We start from the raw sequence: 15,613 nt of genomic DNA on the forward strand, positions 1-15,613 counted from the left end.
ACTCATACAATTCTGACAGGAAAACCATCTGCTAGATGCTCCTGGTTCAAACACAGATGGTTTTCTTTTCAGAAACAGCTGTGTATCATGATCTGAGCCTCGTAGGGTTATTTGGAATAAAAGGAGCCTGTCCAACCTTGAAAACTGTCATTGGCAGGAAGTACTCATTTCAAAAATTATTTCAACTCTCAGAGAGGAACAATGTCCTCGATGCTACAACTTTTAACATACATGCTTTTCTTTGGAGAGGTACATGTGTTTGTGCAACTCATCTGAACAGCACTAATGGAGCAAACGCAGCCCACCTCCCCCTTGAAACAGCTGAGACTCAGGAGGTAGTCCTTTCCACATTAACACAATTCTCACATGAAAACAGTGTGCTTGTAACATGAATGGTTTTCTTTTGAAACATACATGCGGTTCTTCAACATAGCTGGCTAGGCATTTTTGGAACAAGGTGAGCCTCTTCTACTTTGAAAATTGAGATTGGCAGCGTGTATTCCTTTCAAAAACAAACTGAATTCTCACAGGGACACACTGTGCATGATGTGGCAGCTTCAGTAATAGATGGATTTTGTTGGAGAGATACATGTGAAATTTCAACTCAGCTGAATAGGCCTATTTCGAGTAAGCACAGGCTGTCTACAGCTTGAAACATCTAAGTTGCAGGAAATGTTCCTTTCAAAAAATAACTCAAGTCTCACAAGGAAACAATGTGCTAAATGCACCTGCTTTCAACACAGATCGTTTCCTTTCGAGAGATACATGTGTTACATCAACTTAGGGGAATAGTCCTATATGAAATCAATTGATCCCTTCTCCACCTTGAAAACTATGATATGCCAGAAGTATTCCTTTCAAAAAGTGAATCAAGTCTCACAGGGAAACAATGTGCTTGAACCCCTGCTTCTCACACGATGGTTTTCTTTCAAGCAATGCATGTGTTTCTTCAACTTAGGTGAATAGGCCTATTTGGAACAAAAGGAGCCTATCTCCAGCTTGAAAACTATGCTAGGCAGGAAGTATTCCTTCCAAAAACCAACTGAGGTCTCACAGCGAAACAATGGGCTAGAAGGTGCAACTTGCAACACACATGGTTTCTTTGCAGGGGTACATGGATTTTTTCAACTCACCTGAATAGGCCTATGTTGTGTAAACGGAGTCTATCTGCACCTTGAGACACCTAAGGTGCAGGAAAAAATCCTTTCAAAAATTCACTCAACTGTCACAAGAAGCAAGGTGCTAAATGCTGCAGCTTGTAGCACACATGGTTTTTTTTTTGGGAGGAACATGTGGTAACTCAACTGAGCTGAATGGGTGTATTTGGAGCAAACACAGCCTACCTCCACCTTGAAACACCAAGGTTGCAGGAAGCATACTTTTCCAAAATGGATAGAATTCAACCTGGAATAAAGTGTGCTAGATGGTAGTGCTTCTAACACCGATGGTTTTCTTTCAACACATGCATGTGTTTCTTCAACTTAGCTGAGTAGGCCTATTGGGAACAAAATGAGCCTTTTTCTGTCTTCAAATTGTGACTGGCAAGAAGTATTCCTTTCAAAAACTAACTCATTTGTCACAGGGCCAAAGGTTATAGATGCTGAAGCATCTCACATAGATTCTTTAGTTTGCAGAGATCCATATGTTCTCCAACTTAGCTCAATAGCCCTATTTAGAGAAAAGACCACCTATCTCCACCTTGGAAAGCCTCAGTTGCAGGAAGTACTTCTTTCCAAAACTAACGAAATTCTCACAGGGAAACAATGTGCAAGATTCTGCAGCTTTTAACATAGATTGTTTACTTTGGAGAGACACATGTGTTTTTCAACACTGCTGCAAAGGCGTATTTGGAGCAAAGTGAGACAAAGTCCATCTTGAAAGACCTTAGTTGCAGGAAGCATTGCATTCAGAAACTAACTCAATACTCACAGGGAATGAATATTCTAGATGCTCCTGCATATAATATCGGTGGATTTCTTTGAGAGACACACGTGTTTCTTCCACTTGGCTGAATAGGCCTATTTGGAACAAAATGAGCCTTTCTCCACTGTGAAAACTATGGTTTTCAGGAAGTATTCCTTTCAAAAACTAACTCAATTCTCACAGGAAAGAAGATGCTAAATGCTGCAGCTTCTAACATGGACGGTTTTCTTTGGAGCGATACATGGGTTTCTTCTTCTCAGCTGAAGGTACATGAAGGGAGCAAGCAGAGTCTATGCCCACTTTGAACCACCTAAGTCACAGAAAGTAATATCGTTCAAAACTAAGCCAATTGTACAGGGAAACAATGTGGTGGAAGCTCTTGGTTCTAAGCAGATGCTTTTCTTTTGAGGGATACATGTTTTTCTTCAACTCAGCTGAGGAGACCTTTGGAACAAAATCAGACTTTCTCCACCTAGAAAATTCTGATTCACAGGAAGGATTCCCTTCAAACACAAACTCAATTCTCACAGGGACAAAATGTGCTAGATGCTGCATCTTGCGACATCAATGGTTTCTGGTGGAGAGATACATGTGTTTCTTTATGTGAGCCGAAAATGCCTAGTAGGAGCCAACAGGGTTTTATACAGCTCGGAACACCTGAGTTGCAGTCAGTATTCCTTTCAAAACTACCTCAATTCTCACAGTAAAAGAATGTGCAAGATGCTCCTGCATGTAACAATGAAGGATTTCCTTGGCAGATACATGTGTTTCATCACCTCCCCTGAATAGTCCGATTTGGAGCACAATGAGCCTTTCTCCACTTTGAAACCATTGGTTTGCAGGATATATTCCTTTCAAAACATAACGCAAGTCTCACATGGAAAAAAAGTGTTAGATGCTCCTCCTCCTAACACAATAGTTTTCTTTTGAAGGCTATATGTGTTCCCTCAAGTTAGCTGAGTAGGCCTAATTGCAAACAAATGAACTTTTCTCAGCCTGGAAAACTGTGGTTTGCAGGAAGTATTCCTTTCAAAACTAAGTCAATTCTCAGAGGGAGAAAATGCACTAGATGCTGCACCTTCTATCATAGCTGGTTTTCTTTGGAATGATACTTGTGTTCCCTCCTCTCAGTAGAATAGCCATATTTGGATCTAAAAGTGCCCATCTCCACCTTCAATCACCTAATTATTAGGAAGCATTTCTTTCAAAAACTACCTCAATTCTCCCAGAGAAACAATGTGTTAATTGCTTCTGCTTCGGCCACAGATGTATCTATGTCGAGAGATACAAGTGTTTCTTCAACTTAGCTAAATGGGCCTATTGGGAGCAAACAGAGCCTATTTCCACCTTGAAAATCCGTGGTTGCAGGAAGTATTCCTTTCTAAAACTCATACAATTCTGACAGGAAAATCATCTGCTAGATGCTCCTGGTTCAAACACAGATGGTTTTCTTTTCAGAAACAGCTGTGTATCATGATCTGAGCCTCGTAGGGTTATTTGGAATAAAAGGAGCCTGTCGAACCTTGACAACTGTCATTGGCAGGAAGTACTCATTTCAAAAATTATTTCAACTCTCAGAGAGGAACAATGTCCTCGATGCTACAACTTTTAACATACATGCTTTTCTTTGGAGAGGTACATGTGTTTGTGCAACTCATCTGAACAGCACTAATGGAGCAAACGCAGCCCACCTCCCCCTTGAAACAGCTGAGACTCAGGAGGTAGTCCTTTCCACATTAACACAATTCTCACATGAAAACAGTGTGCTTGTAACATGAATGGTTTTCTTTTGAAACATACATGCGGTTCTTCAACATAGCTGGCTAGGCATTTTTGGAACAAGGTGAGCCTCTTCTACTTTGAAAATTGAGATTGGCAGCGTGTATTCCTTTCACAAACAAACTGAATTCTCACAGGGACACACTGTGCATGATGTGGCAGCTTCAGTAATTGATGGATTTTGTTGGAGAGATACATGTGAAATTTCAACTCAGCTGAATAGGCCTATTTCGAGTAAGCACAGGCTGTCTACAGCTTGAAACATCTAAGTTGCAGGAAATGTTCCTTTCAAAAAATAACTCAAGTCTCACAAGGAAACAATGTGCTAAATGCACCTGCTTTCAACACAGATCGTTTCCTTTCGAGAGATACATGTGTTACATCAACTTAGGGGAATAGTCCTATATGAAATCAATTGATCCCTTCTCCACCTTGAAAACTATGATATGCCAGAAGTATTCCTTTCAAAAAGTGAATCAAGTCTCACAGGGAAACAATGTGCTTGAACCCCTGCTTCTCACACGATGGTTTTCTTTCAAGCAATGCATGTGTTTCTTCAACTTAGGTGAATAGGCCTATTTGGAACAAAACGAGCCTATCTCCAGCTTGAAAACTATGCTAGGCAGGAAGTATTCCTTCCAAAAACCAACTGAGGTCTCACAGCGAAACAATGGGCTAGAAGGTGCAACTTGCAACACACATGGTTTCTTTGCAGGGGTACATGGATTTTTTTCAACTCACCTGAATAGGCCTATGTTGTGTAAACGGAGTCTATCTGCACCTTGAGACACCTAAGGTGCAGGAAAAAATCCTTTCAAAAATTCACTCAACTGTCACAAGAAGCAAGGTGCTAAATGCTGCAGCTTGTAGCACACATGGTTTTTTTTTGGGAGGAACATGTGGTAACTCAACTGAGCTGAATGGGTGTATTTGGAGCAAACACAGCCTACCTCCACCTTGAAACACCAAGGTTGCAGGAAGCATACTTTTCCAAAATGGATAGAATTCAACCTGGAATAAAGTGTGCTAGATGGTAGTGCTTCTAACACCGATGGTTTTCTTTCAACACATGCATGTGTTTCTTCAACTTAGCTGAGTAGGCCTATTGGGAACAAAATGAGCCTTTTTCTGTCTTCAAATTGTGACTGGCAAGAAGTATTCCTTTCAAAAACTAACTCATTTGTCACAGGGCCAAAGGTTATAGATGCTGAAGCATCTCACATAGATTCTTTAGTTTGCAGAGATCCATATGTTCTCCAACTTAGCTCAATAGCCCTATTTAGAGAAAAGACCACCTATCTCCACCTTGGAAAGCCTCAGTTGCAGGAAGTACTTCTTTCCAAAACTAACGAAATTCTCACAGGGAAACAATGTGCAAGATTCTGCAGCTTTTAACATAGATTGTTTACTTTGGAGAGACACATGTGTTTTTCAACACTGCTGCAAAGGCGTATTTGGAGCAAAGTGAGACAAAGTCCATCTTGAAAGACCTTAGTTGCAGGAAGCATTGCATTCAGAAACTAACTCAATACTCACAGGGAATGAATATTCTAGATGCTCCTGCATATAATATCGGTGGATTTCTTTGAGAGACACACGTGTTTCTTCCACTTGGCTGAATAGGCCTATTTGGAACAAAATGAGCCTTTCTCCACTGTGAAAACTATGGTTTTCAGGAAGTATTCCTTTCAAAAACTAACTCAATTCTCACAGGAAAGAAGATGCTAAATGCTGCAGCTTCTAACATGGACGGTTTTCTTTGGAGCGATACATGGGTTTCTTCTTCTCAGCTGAAGGTACATGAAGGGAGCAAGCAGAGTCTATGCCCACTTTGAACCACCTAAGTCACAGAAAGTAATATCGTTCAAAACTAAGCCAATTGTACAGGGAAACAATGTGGTGGAAGCTCTTGGTTCTAAGCAGATGCTTTTCTTTTGAGGGATACATGTTTTTCTTCAACTCAGCTGAGGAGACCTTTGGAACAAAATCAGACTTTCTCCACCTAGAAAATTCTGATTCACAGGAAGGATTCCCTTCAAACACAAACTCAATTCTCACAGGGACAAAATGTGCTAGATGCTGCATCTTGCGACATCAATGGTTTCTGGTGGAGAGATACATGTGTTTCTTTATGTGAGCCGAAAATGCCTAGTAGGAGCCAACAGGGTTTTATACAGCTCGGAACACCTGAGTTGCAGTCAGTATTCCTTTCAAAACTACCTCAATTCTCACAGTAAAAGAATGTGCAAGATGCTCCTGCATGTAACAATGAAGGATTTCCTTGGCAGATACATGTGTTTCATCACCTCCCCTGAATAGTCCGATTTGGAGCACAATGAGCCTTTCTCCACTTTGAAACCATTGGTTTGCAGGATATATTCCTTTCAAAACATAACGCAAGTCTCACATGGAAAAAAAGTGTTAGATGCTCCTCCTCCTAACACAATAGTTTTCTTTTGAAGGCTATATGTGTTCCCTCAAGTTAGCTGAGTAGGCCTAATTGCAAACAAATGAACTTTTCTCAGCCTGGAAAACTGTGGTTTGCAGGAAGTATTCCTTTCAAAACTAAGTCAATTCTCAGAGGGAGAAAATGCACTAGATGCTGCACCTTCTATCATAGCTGGTTTTCTTTGGAATGATACTTGTGTTCCCTCCTCTCAGTAGAATAGCCATATTTGGATCTAAAAGTGCCCATCTCCACCTTCAATCACCTAATTATTAGGAAGCATTTCTTTCAAAAACTACCTCAATTCTCCCAGAGAAACAATGTGTTAATTGCTTCTGCTTTGGCCACAGATGTATCTATGTCGAGAGATACAAGTGTTTCTTCAACTTAGCTAAATGGGCCTATTGGGAGCAAACAGAGCCTATTTCCACCTTGAAAATCCGTGGTTGCAGGAAGTATTCCTTTCTAAAACTCATACAATTCTGACAGGAAAACCATCTGCTAGATGCTCCTGGTTCAAACACAGATGGTTTTCTTTTCAGAAACAGCTGTGTATCATGATCTGAGCCTCGTAGGGTTATTTGGAATAAAAGGAGCCTGTCCAACCTTGAAAACTGTCATTGGCAGGAAGTACTCATTTCAAAAATTATTTCAACTCTCAGAGAGGAACAATGTCCTCGATGCTACAACTTTTAACATACATGCTTTTCTTTGGAGAGGTACATGTGTTTGTGCAACTCATCTGAACAGCACTAATGGAGCAAACGCAGCCCACCTCCCCCTTGAAACAGCTGAGACTCAGGAGGTAGTCCTTTCCACATTAACACAATTCTCACATGAAAACAGTGTGCTTGTAACATGAATGGTTTTCTTTTGAAACATACATGCGGTTCTTCAACATAGCTGGCTAGGCATTTTTGGAACAAGGTGAGCCTCTTCTACTTTGAAAATTGAGATTGGCAGCGTGTATTCCTTTCACAAACAAACTGAATTCTCACAGGGACACACTGTGCATGATGTGGCAGCTTCAGTAATTGATGGATTTTGTTGGAGAGATACATGTGAAATTTCAACTCAGCTGAATAGGCCTATTTCGAGTAAGCACAGGCTGTCTACAGCTTGAAACATCTAAGTTGCAGGAAATGTTCCTTTCAAAAAATAACTCAAGTCTCACAAGGAAACAACGTGCTAAATGCACCTGCTTTCAACACAGATCGTTTCCTTTCGAGAGATACATGTGTTACATCAACTTAGGGGAATAGTCCTATATGAAATCAATTGATCCCTTCTCCACCTTGAAAACTATGATATGCCAGAAGTATTCCTTTCAAAAAGTGAATCAAGTCTCACAGGGAAACAATGTGCTTGAACCCCTGCTTCTCACACGATGGTTTTCTTTCAAGCAATGCATGTGTTTCTTCAACTTAGGTGAATAGGCCTATTTGGAACAAAAGGAGCCTATCTCCAGCTTGAAAACTATGCTAGGCAGGAAGTATTCCTTCCAAAAACCAACTGAGGTCTCACAGCGAAACAATGGGCTAGAAGGTGCAACTTGCAACACACATGGTTTCTTTGCAGGGGTACATGGATTTTTTTCAACTCACCTGAATAGGCCTATGTTGTGTAAACGGAGTCTATCTGCACCTTGAGACACCTAAGGTGCAGGAAAAAATCCTTTCAAAAATTCACTCAACTGTCACAAGAAGCAAGGTGCTAAATGCTGCAGATTGTAGCACACATGGTTTTTTTTTGGGAGGAACATGTGGTAACTCAACTGAGCTGAATGGGTGTATTTGGAGCAAACACAGCCTACCTCCACCTTGAAACACCAAGGTTGCAGGAAGCATACTTTTCCAAAATGGATAGAATTCAACCTGGAATAAAGTGTGCTAGATGGTAGTGCTTCTAACACCGATGGTTTTCTTTCAACACATGCATGTGTTTCTTCAACTTAGCTGAGTAGGCCTATTGGGAACAAAATGAGCCTTTTTCTGTCTTCAAATTGTGACTGGCAAGAAGTATTCCTTTCAAAAACTAACTCATTTGTCACAGGGCCAAAGGTTATAGATGCTGAAGCATCTCACATAGATTCTTTAGTTTGCAGAGATCCATATGTTCTCCAACTTAGCTCAATAGCCCTATTTAGAGAAAAGACCACCTATCTCCACCTTGGAAAGCCTCAGTTGCAGGAAGTACTTCTTTCCAAAACTAACGAAATTCTCACAGGGAAACAATGTGCAAGATTCTGCAGCTTTTAACATAGATTGTTTACTTTGGAGAGACACATGTGTTTTTCAACACTGCTGCAAAGGCGTATTTGGAGCAAAGTGAGACAAAGTCCATCTTGAAAGACCTTAGTTGCAGGAAGCATTGCATTCAGAAACTAACTCAATACTCACAGGAAATGAATATTCTAGATGCTCCTGCATATAATATCGGTGGATTTCTTTGAGAGACACACGTGTTTCTTCCACTTGGCTGAATAGGCCTATTTGGAACAAAATGAGCCTTTCTCCACTGTGAAAACTATGGTTTTCAGGAAGTATTCCTTTCAAAAACTAACTCAATTCTCACAGGAAAGAAGATGCTAAATGCTGCAGCTTCTAACATGGACGGTTTTCTTTGGAGCGATACATGGGTTTCTTCTTCTCAGCTGAAGGTACATGAAGGGAGCAAGCAGAGTCTATGCCCACTTTGAACCACCTAAGTCACAGAAAGTAATATCGTTCAAAATTAAGCCAATTGTACACGGAAACAATGTGGTGGAAGCTCTTGGTTCTAAGCAGATGCTTTTCTTTTGAGGGATACATGTTTTTCTTCAACTCAGCTGAGGAGACCTTTGGAACAAAATCAGACTTTCTCCACCTAGAAAATTCTGATTCACAGGAAGGATTCCCTTCAAACACAAACTCAATTCTCACAGGGACAAAATGTGCTAGATGCTGCATCTTGCGACATCAATGGTTTCTGGTGGAGAGATACATGTGTTTCTTTATGTGAGCCGAAAATGCCTAGTAGGAGCCAACAGGGTTTTATACAGCTCGGAACACCTGAGTTGCAGTCAGTATTCCTTTCAAAACTACCTCAATTCTCACAGTAAAAGAATGTGCAAGATGCTCCTGCATGTAACAATGAAGGATTTCCTTGGCAGATACATGTGTTTCATCACCTCCCCTGAATAGGCCGATTTGGAGCACAATGAGCCTTTCTCCACTTTGAAACCATTGGTTTGCAGGATATATTCCTTTCAAAACATAACGCAAGTCTCACATGGAAAAAAAGTTTTAGATGCTCCTCCTCCTAACACAATAGTTTTCTTTTGAAGGCTATATGTGTTCCCTCAAGTTAGCTGAGTAGGCCTAATTGCAAACAAATGAACTTTTCTCAGCCTGGAAAACTGTGGTTTGCAGGAAGTATTCCTTTCAAAACTAAGTCAATTCTCAGAGGGAGAAAATGCACTAGATGCTGCACCTTCTATCATAGCTGGTTTTCTTTGGAATGATACTTGTGTTCCCTCCTCTCAGTAGAATAGCCATATTTGGATCTAAAAGTGCCCATCTCCACCTTCAATCACCTAATTATTAGGAAGCATTTCTTTCAAAAACTACCTCAATTCTCCCAGAGAAACAATGTGTTAATTGCTTCTGCTTCGGCCACAGATGTATCTATGTCGAGAGATACAAGTGTTTCTTCAACTTAGCTAAATGGGCCTATTTGGAGCAAACAGAGCCTATTTCCACCTTGAAAATCCGTGGTTGCAGGAAGTATTCCTTTCTAAAACTCATACAATTCTGACAGGAAAACCATCTGCTAGATGCTCCTGGTTCAAACACAGATGGTTTTCTTTTCAGAAACAGCTGTGTATCATGATCTGAGCCTCGTAGGGTTATTTGGAATAAAAGGAGCCTGTCCAACCTTGAAAACTGTCATTGGCAGGAAGTACTCATTTCAAAAATTATTTCAACTCTCAGAGAGGAACAATGTCCTCGATGCTACAACTTTTAACATACATGCTTTTCTTTGGAGAGGTACATGTGTTTGTTCAACTCATCTGAACAGCACTAATGGAGCAAACGCAGCCCACCTCCCCCTTGAAACAGCTGAGACTCAGGAGGTAGTCCTTTCCACATTAACACAATTCTCACATGAAAACAGTGTCCTTGTAACATGAATGGTTTTCTTTTGAAACATACATGCGGTTCTTCAACATAGCTGGCTAGGCATTTTTGGAACAAGGTGAGCCTCTTCTACTTTGAAAATTGAGATTGGCAGCGTGTATTCCTTTCACAAACAAACTGAATTCTCACAGGGACACACTGTGCATGATGTGGCAGCTTCAGTAATTGATGGATTTTGTTGGAGAGATACATGTGAAATTTCAACTCAGCTGAATAGGCCTATTTCGAGTAAGCACAGGCTGTCTACAGCTTGAAACATCTAAGTTGCAGGAAATGTTCCTTTCAAAAAATAACTCAAGTCTCACAAGGAAACAACGTGCTAAATGCACCTGCTTTCAACACAGATCGTTTCCTTTCGAGAGATACATGTGTTACATCAACTTAGGGGAATAGTCCTATATGAAATCAATTGATCCCTTCTCCACCTTGAAAACTATGATATGCCAGAAGTATTCCTTTCAAAAAGTGAATCAAGTCTCACAGGGAAACAATGTGCTTGAACCCCTGCTTCTCACACGATGGTTTTCTTTCAAGCAATGCATGTGTTTCTTCAACTTAGGTGAATAGGCCTATTTGGAACAAAAGGAGCCTATCTCCAGCTTGAAAACTATGCTAGGCAGGAAGTATTCCTTCCAAAAACCAACTGAGGTCTCACAGCGAAACAATGGGCTAGAAGGTGCAACTTGCAACACACATGGTTTCTTTGCAGGGGTACATGGATTTTTTTCAACTCACCTGAATAGGCCTATGTTGTGTAAACGGAGTCTATCTGCACCTTGAGACACCTAAGGTGCAGGAAAAAATCCTTTCAAAAATTCACTCAACTGTCACAAGAAGCAAGGTGCTAAATGCTGCAGATTGTAGCACACATGGTTTTTTTTTGGGAGGAACATGTGGTAACTCAACTGAGCTGAATGGGTGTATTTGGAGCAAACACAGCCTACCTCCACCTTGAAACACCAAGGTTGCAGGAAGCATACTTTTCCAAAATGGATAGAATTCAACCTGGAATAAAGTGTGCTAGATGGTAGTGCTTCTAACACCGATGGTTTTCTTTCAACACATGCATGTGTTTCTTCAACTTAGCTGAGTAGGCCTATTGGGAACAAAATGAGCCTTTTTCTGTCTTCAAATTGTGACTGGCAAGAAGTATTCCTTTCAAAAACTAACTCATTTGTCACAGGGCCAAAGGTTATAGATGCTGAAGCATCTCACATAGATTCTTTAGTTTGCAGAGATCCATATGTTCTCCAACTTAGCTCAATAGCCCTATTTAGAGAAAAGACCACCTATCTCCACCTTGGAAAGCCTCAGTTGCAGGAAGTACTTCTTTCCAAAACTAACGAAATTCTCACAGGGAAACAATGTGCAAGATTCTGCAGCTTTTAACATAGATTGTTTACTTTGGAGAGACACATGTGTTTTTCAACACTGCTGCAAAGGCGTATTTGGAGCAAAGTGAGACAAAGTCCATCTTGAAAGACCTTAGTTGCAGGAAGCATTGCATTCAGAAACTAACTCAATACTCACAGGGAATGAATATTCTAGATGCTCCTGCATATAATATCGGTGGATTTCTTTGAGAGACACACGTGTTTCTTCCACTTGGCTGAATAGGCCTATTTGGAACAAAATGAGCCTTTCTCCACTGTGAAAACTATGGTTTTCAGGAAGTATTCCTTTCAAAAACTAACTCAATTCTCACAGGAAAGAAGATGCTAAATGCTGCAGCTTCTAACATGGACGGTTTTCTTTGGAGCGATACATGGGTTTCTTCTTCTCAGCTGAAGGTACATGAAGGGAGCAAGCAGAGTCTATGCCCACTTTGAACCACCTAAGTCACAGAAAGTAATATCGTTCAAAACTAAGCCAATTGTACAGGGAAACAATGTGGTGGAAGCTCTTGGTTCTAAGCAGATGCTTTTCTTTTGAGGGATACATGTTTTTCTTCAACTCAGCTGAGGAGACCTTTGGAACAAAATCAGACTTTCTCCACCTAGAAAATTCTGATTCACAGGAAGGATTCCCTTCAAACACAAACTCAATTCTCACAGGGACAAAATGTGCTAGATGCTGCATCTTGCGACATCAATGGTTTCTGGTGGAGAGATACATGTGTTTCTTTATGTGAGCCGAAAATGCCTAGTAGGAGCCAACAGGGTTTTATACAGCTCGGAACACCTGAGTTGCAGTCAGTATTCCTTTCAAAACTACCTCAATTCTCACAGTAAAAGAATGTGCAAGATGCTCCTGCATGTAACAATGAAGGATTTCCTTGGCAGATACATGTGTTTCATCACCTCCCCTGAATAGTCCGATTTGGAGCACAATGAGCCTTTCTCCACTTTGAAACCATTGGTTTGCAGGATATATTCCTTTCAAAACATAACGCAAGTCTCACATGGAAAAAAAGTGTTAGATGCTCCTCCTCCTAACACAATAGTTTTCTTTTGAAGGCTATATGTGTTCCCTCAAGTTAGCTGAGTAGGCCTAATTGCAAACAAATGAACTTTTCTCAGCCTGGAAAACTGTGGTTTGCAGGAAGTATTCCTTTCAAAACTAAGTCAATTCTCAGAGGGAGAAAATGCACTAGATGCTGCACCTTCTATCATAGCTGGTTTTCTTTGGAATGATACTTGTGTTCCCTCCTCTCAGTAGAATAGCCGTATTTGGATCTAAAAGTGCCCATCTCCACCTTCAATCACCTAATTATTAGGAAGCATTTCTTTCAAAAACTACCTCAATTCTCCCAGAGAAACAATGTGTTAATTGCTTCTGCTTCGGCCACAGATGTATCTATGTCGAGAGATACAAGTGTTTCTTCAACTTAGCTAAATGGGCCTATTGGGAGCAAACAGAGCCTATTTCCACCTTGAAAATCCGTGGTTGCAGGAAGTATTCCTTTCTAAAACTCATACAATTCTGACAGGAAAACCATCTGCTAGATGCTCCTGGTTCAAACACAGATGGTTTTCTTTTCAGAAACAGCTGTGTATCATGATCTGAGCCTCGTAGGGTTATTTGGAATAAAAGGAGCCTGTCCAACCTTGAAAACTGTCATTGGCAGGAAGTACTCATTTCAAAAATTATTTCAACTCTCAGAGAGGAACAATGTCCTCGATGCTACAACTTTTAACATACATGCTTTTCTTTGGAGAGGTACATGTGTTTGTGCAACTCATCTGAACAGCACTAATGGAGCAAACGCAGCCCACCTCCCCCTTGAAACAGCTGAGACTCAGGAGGTAGTCCTTTCCACATTAACACAATTCTCACATGAAAACAGTGTGCTTGTAACATGAATGGTTTTCTTTTGAAACATACATGCGGTTCTTCAACATAGCTGGCTAGGCATTTTTGGAACAAGGTGAGCCTCCTCTACTTTGAAAATTGAGATTGGCAGCGTGTATTCCTTTCACAAACAAACTGAATTCTCACAGGGACACACTGTGCATGATGTGGCAGCTTCAGTAATAGATGGATTTTGTTGGAGAGATACATGTGAAATTTCAACTCAGCTGAATAGGCCTATTTCGAGTAAGCACAGGCTGTCTACAGCTTGAAACATCTAAGTTGCAGGAAATGTTCCTTTCAAAAAATAACTCAAGTCTCACAAGGAAACAACGTGCTAAATGCACCTGCTTTCAACACAGATCGTTTCCTTTCGAGAGATACATGTGTTACATCAACTTAGGGGAATAGTCCTATATGAAATCAATTGATCCCTTCTCCACCTTGAAAACTATGATATGCCAGAAGTATTCCTTTCAAAAAGTGAATCAAGTCTCACAGGGAAACAATGTGCTTGAACCCCTGCTTCTCACACGATGGTTTTCTTTCAAGCAATGCATGTGTTTCTTCAACTTAGGTGAATAGGCCTATTTGGAACAAAAGGAGCCTATCTCCAGCTTGAAAACTATGCTAGGCAGGAAGTATTCCTTCCAAAAACCAACTGAGGTCTCACAGCGAAACAATGGGCTAGAAGGTGCAACTTGCAACACACATGGTTTCTTTGCAGGGGTACATGGATTTTTTCAACTCACCTGAATAGGCCTATGTTGTGTAAACGGAGTCTATCTGCACCTTGAGACACCTAAGGTGCAGGAAAAAATCCTTTCAAAAATTCACTCAACTGTCACAAGAAGCAAGGTGCTAAATGCTGCAGATTGTAGCACACATGGTTTTTTTTTGGGAGGAACATGTGGTAACTCAACTGAGCTGAATGGGTGTATTTGGAGCAAACACAGCCTACCTCCACCTTGAAACACCAAGGTTGCAGGAAGCATACTTTTCCAAAATGGATAGAATTCAACCTGGAATAAAGTGTGCTAGATGGTAGTGCTTCTAACACCGATGGTTTTCTTTCAACACATGCATGTGTTTCTTCAACTTAGCTGAGTAGGCCTATTGGGAACAAAATGAGCCTTTTTCTGTCTTCAAATTGTGACTGGCAAGAAGTATTCCTTTCAAAAACTAACTCATTTGTCACAGGGCCAAAGGTTATAGATGCTGAAGCATCTCACATAGATTCTTTAGTTTGCAGAGATCCATATGTTCTCCAACTTAGCTCAATAGCCCTATTTAGAGAAAAGACCACCTATCTCCACCTTGGAAAGCCTCAGTTGCAGGAAGTACTTCTTTCCAAAACTAACGAAATTCTCACAGGGAAACAATGTGCAAGATTCTGCAGCTTTTAACATAGATTGTTTACTTTGGAGAGACACATGTGTTTTTCAACACTGCTGCAAAGGCGTATTTGGAGCAAAGTGAGACAAAGTCCATCTTGAAAGACCTTAGTTGCAGGAAGCATTGCATTCAGAAACTAACTCAATACTCACAGGGAATGAATATTCTAGATGCTCCTGCATATAATATCGGTGGATTTCTTTGAGAGACACACGTGTTTCTTCCACTTGGCTGAATAGGCCTATTTGGAACAAAATGAGCCTTTCTCCACTGTGAAAACTATGGTTTTCAGGAAGTATTCCTTTCAAAAACTAACTCAATTCTCACAGGAAAGAAGATGCTAAATGCTGCAGCTTCTAACATGGACGGTTTTCTTTGGAGCGATACATGGGTTTCTTCTTCTCAGCTGAAGGTACATGAAGGGAGCAAGCAGAGTCTATGCCCACTTTGAACCACCTAAGTCACAGAAAGTAATATCGTTCAAAACTAAGCCAATTGTACAGGGAAACAATGTGGTGGAAGCTCTTGGTTCTAAGCAGATGCTTTTCTTTTGAGGGATACATGTTTTTCTTCAACTCAGCTGAGGAGACCTTTGGAACAA

Source organism: Castor canadensis, chromosome 1 (genome assembly GCF_047511655.1).
Source record: "Castor canadensis chromosome 1, mCasCan1.hap1v2, whole genome shotgun sequence".
Taxonomy (NCBI): domain Eukaryota; kingdom Metazoa; phylum Chordata; class Mammalia; order Rodentia; family Castoridae; genus Castor; species Castor canadensis.